This window comes from Manduca sexta, chromosome 5 (assembly GCF_014839805.1).
Source record: "Manduca sexta isolate Smith_Timp_Sample1 chromosome 5, JHU_Msex_v1.0, whole genome shotgun sequence".
Lineage (NCBI taxonomy): Eukaryota > Metazoa > Arthropoda > Insecta > Lepidoptera > Sphingidae > Manduca > Manduca sexta.
In genome coordinates this window covers 1,371,990-1,379,712 of record NC_051119.1, presented here as the reverse complement: position 1 = coordinate 1,379,712, position 7,723 = coordinate 1,371,990, and positions in this window count along the sequence as shown.

Sequence of the window (7,723 nt, the reverse complement as noted above, 5' to 3'; positions counted from 1 at the left end):
CATTGCCTTGCGTTGCGTGGATCGGAACGTAATGCGCTCAGCCGGTACAAACACTACGTTTCGTTTTACGTAATTTTTTATATAAGATGCATTAATAAAATAGATAATTTCATTTATTTGTTTCGAGATTGTTATTTAATAAAGATAATTACTTTATAATAAAAAATAATATATATTTATTTGCCAGCGTGAAAGTACTTTCCTGGAATATGAGTATCATTTTGAATTTTTCCTGGTTATAAAAAAGTCTAATATAAATCTAGGTCTGGTCTATCTTTGTACGTGTGTTCATCCGATATCCGTGGATCAATTTATGAGTTTTCTATGACAAAACATCAAGGATCTTACGTAGTACGCTACCACTAATTTAGTCACAAAAGCGGCCTAGAAGAGGCCTGAATTCCTGGTATGATAATATCATTCCTGTATCATATTATACTGTCCTGTTGGGAATGGGGCCCTCTACTACTCTGAGGTATTATTCCTCTATGCTGGGCTAGTGCGGGGAGACTTCACATATCTTCGAAATTCATATGGAGAATTCTTAGACATTTTTTTCACAATACACATGTAACGAATTTTCTGAGATTGGGCTTTGAGCCTACGGATATCCGTCATGGCAGGTCGGTCCGTTAATACCTAGGCTATCGCTTCCTCCTGGTCACTAACAACTAGCAACTGCGACCAGCAATCAGCATGCGCAATCACAATACTGTCGCTGTATTGCACTAGTTATGAGTGTTTTAACAAATATGTAATTTTGTAAGTGTAGCGTGCTCGAGCGATATGAATAATTGTTTTTGTAATCTGTCCTCAAGAACTTGGCAATTATAACGTTCTAGATTCGTTGATATTGTTTTTACAAAATTGTTATTGTTTTATTGAGTAAGATTTTGCAGACAAAATAAAGTTACAATTACAAAAATGGTAGTCAGGTTGTACGTTTGTTTTGTTCAGAGTAAGATTTCTGGACGTTCGAACACTTTCCTTCTATTTGGTAAGCCCCACTCCTTTCCCATTCCTTTTGTATTTGGTGGTTAGAACTTATGCTGCCTTTGGCGCTGAAGACGTTCTTTGGTATGCGACATAGTTCCATGAGTCCAGTTGACTATCACGTTTGCACATCTGCACTCTTGCCCCTGTAGCAATTCTTCTGCACTCGGTCTTCAACACCGAATACACGCCCATGCATGAGGGACATTTGTCGCGGCCATAGGCACACAGTTAAGTGTATACCTCACGGTTGCTAATACACATTAAGGCCTCCCTACTCCCCTTCTGCCATTCTAAGAGTTTTCCTTATCCTTTCCCTACACTTCCTTCCCAGCTATCCGCTCCCAACTTTCCTCCAGGGCCCACAGTAGCTAAACCGGGGGTCTCCAGTACCTCATTCGCAGGTTTCCCCCGATATTGAGTGCGGGGGTCCGGATACCCAAAATAATCTGTACCTGTATAATCGCAAGCCTGTTTCATCCGATCACATGACTAGGTAAAAGGGATCGAGTTTAGGACGCCTTTCATTTGAAAGGCATCATCCTTGGTTTGATGGCTCCGGTGGCCCAGTTACAATAAATAATGACAATTTCGTGTATCAAACGTTAAGTGACATTAGTTTCCGTTTTTGTATGGTGAGAGGAAGCCCAAATAATACCCCTTTTGTAATGATTTCATTTTTTAGACACTGAATTAAAACTGTTTATATTTTTATCGTGGATATTTATATTATTATTATCTCCCGACGTTGCGAAGACTTTGCAGCCTTCAAGGTTACAGGGCGGACTGAGGTGTTCGTCATCCGCTAGTTAAAGTTACAATATCTACCTACATTTTACGATTATTATATTTTTCTTATTGTTGACGGTCCGCGCTCACAATGTCTTGTCTCGTTTTTCTAAAACCTATTCCCTTCCTTCCTAATTGATTCTAATTCCGTATTTGATTTAGGAATTATTGATGTCGGCAGTAGAGATTACATCAGCTGACCATCTTGACGTCGCGAAACAAAATCTGTTCCATTCGTAAGTGATTGATAACTCAGATATTTCCTCAAAGAAAGTTCTGGAAGGTAAGACAGCCTGTTGTAACTTGTATCGGCCGCGTCAAGTGTCGACACACGACGCCCGACTTCCTACAACACAATGCACCACATAAACACACTAATGATAACATTCTACGAACTATCGTTATACGATATTTGGATGTCCAAGGCAGGGTTTTACGAGCTCCGATCAATACAAAGGAATATCGTTTGTGTTACATACAAGTTATTTTTTGTGTCGACTCTACTTAATAGTCGGTATAGCATTGGTTCATGTTAATACATAAATACTTATCTATATACTACTAATATTAAATGCGAAAGTTTGTGAGGATGTATGTATCTTTGTTCCTCTTTCACGAAAAAACTACTGAACGGATTTGGATGAAACTTTACAGTAATATTGGTTATGCATCAGAAAAACATATAGGCTACAATTTATAATGATTTTGTGTAATTAGAGCATAATATAACGATACATATCAAGTAAGTCGGAACAAATATTATCTCGGAAAACTTCTTCACGCGGGCGAAGCCGCGAGCTAAAGATAGTCCTTCATAAAATTATGGACACAACACGTAGTAAGTAACAAATGCTATGTAGATCACACGTCAGATAGACGTTCATCAACGTTACAATAGAGTAATGGACGCCAGCAAAACCAGAACACCATAATAAATCAATATAACTTATAACCAAAAATATATTTTTTTCGGGATAATTTTAACATCGTATTTTGTTTTTTTTTTCATTATGTGTTCGGTAATGGCAGCACATAACGCTACTTTCTTTTTAGTAATTAAAAATTAGTGATGTAAAATAGTAATGAACTTTGTTTATAATCTAGAGGAAGCATGAAGATAGATGATATTTCTATATTTTGACATGTATAACCTAATCAACGCGTGAATAGAAAGCTAAGTGACCTTTCTCTCACGTTATTTTTTAGAATTTACATCATTATTTTATGGTTATTAGATATCGGATTTAATGGTGAACGGCAATTAGAGGTTATGAATTAATTACATTACCTAAGATGGAACGGAGAGCCGAACATATCTTATTGCACATAAAATTTAGATTACACTGCAGGTATGCCCTCTGAGGTTCTGGGTTCGAAACCCGGGTCGGGTAAAGTGATATTTGGGTATTTTCTGCTCAGTATCAGCGAGAGTCTGGAATTTGTGCCTGGTGATAGGCTCGCCTGCTATCATATCATGGGACGGAACACACTTGGCGAAAAGTGGGTGCTCAGGTTGCGCCTATTTGAGGATAAATACGTGATGTGTTTGTTTGGTTTGTTTTTAGTCTTTTACTAGGTAGATAGCTTTTTAATATCGGCAGCGCATATATTTTTAATTCAGTAGGTGTTTGTAAACTTAGCACCTCCACTTTTGCCGACCCTACATTTTATTTACTTTGTGAGGGTTGTAAGAGCACTAACGCAAATACAATATCACTACCTCACTGATGGGCTTCTTGACGTCCTCTCACAAAACACACATCACCTCTGTATCCCCACAAGGGTAAGCAGAATACTAACTTTTCGCCAACAGTAGGTCCAAAGTGTTAAAGCTATTGGTTAATCTGCAAGAGTTAGATGTTTCATAACCGAGTAGTTAAATTTAACAAATATTTTATGCAACAGTTATATTTATTTTAAACCGATTAACAATTATTACGAGTGGTGTAAGACGATTGTAAATTGTTACAACTTGTATACGAAATATTTCATGTGTTGCGTTTGTGTGTAAAATTGGTGTGTTGCGTAGGTTTTTCAAATAGGTTTGGGATCTATTTCAAAAGTTAATGCAGAGAGGATAGTATCTTTCTTAATGATTTTATATTTTTACGATTGTTAGACTTTGACCAATACCTCAGTCCCCATGACCATGAAGGCTGCAAAGTCTTCGAAACGTCGGGAGAAAAGTATAATATTAAAAACCGCGATAAAATCCGTCAAATAAATTTATTTCAATCGTATCATTTTTGTTAAATTTTCTCGTTTATATTTTAAAAGGTAAAGGCAAAGGTATTTAGCCATGCAGCTAATGATGCGTAACTATTTTTCGAAGATGGCATATTAATTTTCTTTAAGGATGACTCTATAGAAGCAAAGGTATCAACCGAGTTCAGCCAACACTAATCTTTTAATATTATGATATATTGTCCTCTTCGCGTTTCGTCGGAACACGGGCGGACAAACATATGTTTTATGTACAACTTAACAAGTGAAAGTTGGATGCTCAAGCTGTTAACTTTAATGATATTGTTCCGTATCTTTACGCTGTTGGCTAACAGGGTCGGTAGAAATTTATAGAATTTTGTTAGATTTTTTGACATTATGGATTTACCAAATTAATTTTATTCAATAATGTTTTAAAGGAACACGCATCAATGATATTATTCAATAATATCATTGACGTATATTCTATAGCCACGAACGTCCATATAAACTATTTGTTCAAATTCTGGAGTTAGAAATGAAGTTCACTGCAGCGCTAAAACATCAATCCTCGTCTAACCAAACTTTAAACATGCAGTGCTAAAGCGCTTTAAATAGAGTATATGTAAAATGGCAACAAATACCGGATTGCAGTACACTTCAGTTGAACACAGTGAGTGTTCAGAACGTCACATCGAATACGTAGTAAATATGTGTATAATATTGGTCACAGACAACATTGACAATCGATACTATCGACAAATCGATTATTCAAAATCGATTACAGCTCGACACGCTTTTGCCTACCGCTAAAAAATTATGCATTGAGTTCAATTAGCAAAACCGGGCATCGAACATCGGACCGCATTCGTCGCAACCACTGAACCGTGCGCATTATGTATGCTCTGTAACAGGCCGACGACCCGACAAGTGCACACTATTTCGAAAACCAATTCGCACCGATTTGCATTTCCTTTCGCGATGCATTTAGAAATACGTGGACGTAAATATTGTTAGTTTATGGCTTAGTTTAAACCAATATGCAATGCTACTGACGGGTTTTCTTTTTTTTGAGAAAGCGGAAACCAATTCTGTACACAAAAATATCTACAGCTTGATTCTCTCTTATTTATGCCACCATATACAGACAAATAAGAACTGATTACTTTTATGTGGGCATACAATAGGGTACCGGACTCATTTTTGTACTTTACTATTATCAAATATTTACGTTATATAAATTATAAAACAGAAGGAATTATTAAAATCCGGTAAAAAATCAACGAGTCTTTGAATGTCGGTGGAAGGGGTAATTAACAAGAAACAGAAAAGTGACGAAATACCCACATTTGACGTCATCGGGAATTAGGACGCGTGCGAAAGAAAGAGATGAAGCGATATCCCCTCAACGCGCCCACTTCTGCACGTTACAATATTTGAAATATGAATTACTAGCCCATTTATAAACCAATTTTATGTAGTTTTCGCAGGAGTGCTTCTTTTTCGTATTGTTAACCATTACATGTAGAATTATGAACAAAATCAAACATACGCCGGTTCCCTATTTTATTTGGTGCAGTGGGGTCATTGCTATGGATGTATAAAAAAACAAAGCCCCTGTAAGCGCGAGGCCCTGGACAGTTGCATGATATGCCTCCTTCTAAAACCGCTTCTGTTCTTGACACAATTACTTTGTTAAAAGGATATCTATGGCTGATCCTGGAATGCGACTCATGTGGCTTACTATAGGTGGGTGCTATCCGGGCGGATATAACCGTTATATACCGGAAGTCCCAAATCGAATCACATGAAGTATTGTAATGCTCTAGTAAGCCGAGTAACGTGGTACACGCTCCGCTACTCGTGGGGTGGGCAGGCGGCTTTCATCGCTATTACCAAAGTGGTAAGATGAGTTATTGCCTGTATTGGGAGAAGAGAGCGTTGCGTTGTGTTTTGTTTATTGGTGTAATGTAGTTTTGTATGTCTGAGACTAATATGATGTAGTGTGAATTTGTCAATTTGTTCTTTAAATTAAATTATTGTTTTGGTCGCGGCTGTGCCTGCGTAAATATCTTGCAATAAAATTCTCATATGAACTTTAGGTTTTTTACGATAAAATATAAATAGTCTATATCATGCTTAGACCAAAATGTATAAAACAATTTATGGTTTTACTTCGTGATGTTATTATAGACAAAGAGATAGTACACATCTAGTTAGATCCATACATATAACCTAGTTAATTTTAAGCAATAATCACCTTTATCAAAAACAATAAAACCTACCGCACGACATAGCTTCTGGTACTATCAAAACACTCTACATTCCACAGGCCATAAAATATTACGTGAGAACATTACCCGCAATGTAATGGACGAAAAAATCTCCTACTAAACCAACTCAAACCGGTTTTGACCGCTCATAACCGGTCCGAACCGGACCGGACCACTCTTCCTGTCTTTTCACTTGTTTTTTTGTGAAACTAGACGAGTTTATGGTGTGTAAAACTTGAATCCAAGCGTGTCTTATGCCTTGGTGTTAAGGTTCAAATTATCGTCAAGTTGTGATTTACGTCGGTGTTTTATGATTTCTTTCTCTACATCGGACTTTCGTTTTGAATTCTAGCCGTCTGATGTATTCAGAAATTATGTTTTATTTCATTATTAACAGTGAAAACGATAAATAAATATGTAGTGTTGTTGTATTATTAAAGCTTGTGTTATTACTAACTACTGATTTCAAGAAACGACCTCAATTAACTTCTGATCAATAAGAATCAACCCATCAAAATAAGTTATATCACACTTTATTCCAATAGGTCCATTTAGGCTAACTATTGGATTATTTACTGAAATCTTTAGTATGATATTTAACTAACATAGGCAGACGAATGATATACTTTATTTGCTTTTTACTTCTAAATTTTGGATGGTGTCGCTACTATTGGGCAGCCGTGATGTTTACCGTTAGGTGGTCATATTTTTATATGCATGAAATCAAGAAAATCTGCTGTTTATGTAAGAATGCAAGGAAACTTGGTGTCAAACTGTAGTGCATTGAAAATATTAATGGAACAATAAATAATCAAGGCTCTCCGAGAAACCGGCCTTGGGATTTCGTTTAATACATTTACTGTGCACAATTACTGGCGGGAATGTGATTTACGAATAATTCTAAAAATAACTTTTAGGTCTTTATGAATTTATACTACCAAAATGTTCCTTATTAAATTGTCTATGTAAGAATGTTGGTTGTAAATTAGTATGCTGTGTACTTTAGCAGATATATGGAATCAACAATTTTAGCGGCACTTTTGCTATGAAATTAATTAAACAATATCCATATAATAATAATCAAAAGGTTGATGGAAAATTGGTACGATATGTACTTTAGGAGGAGATGGTCGGTATCAACAATTTTAGTGGCATTTATGCAATTAATTGAACAACATGCATATAAAAATCATTCAAAGAACCAAAGTAAAAACAAATGGAATTATAATGTTTTCTTTTAAACACAAATTTCGTATAGATAGCTTCTAAAAATATGGTAACCGTGCCATTTTGCGTGGAGACCGCCTTAAACAGTTATAATGACGTATGTTGGTTAGGGGGTAAATAAAAGCCATGTGCGCGAGAACTTTCTGTCCACAAGATGGCGCCAGTGACTTTTACCGGAAACGAGAGTGGACGTCGAGCGTTTAGCTAAATACGTACTTAGGCTTAGACTGTATGCTAAG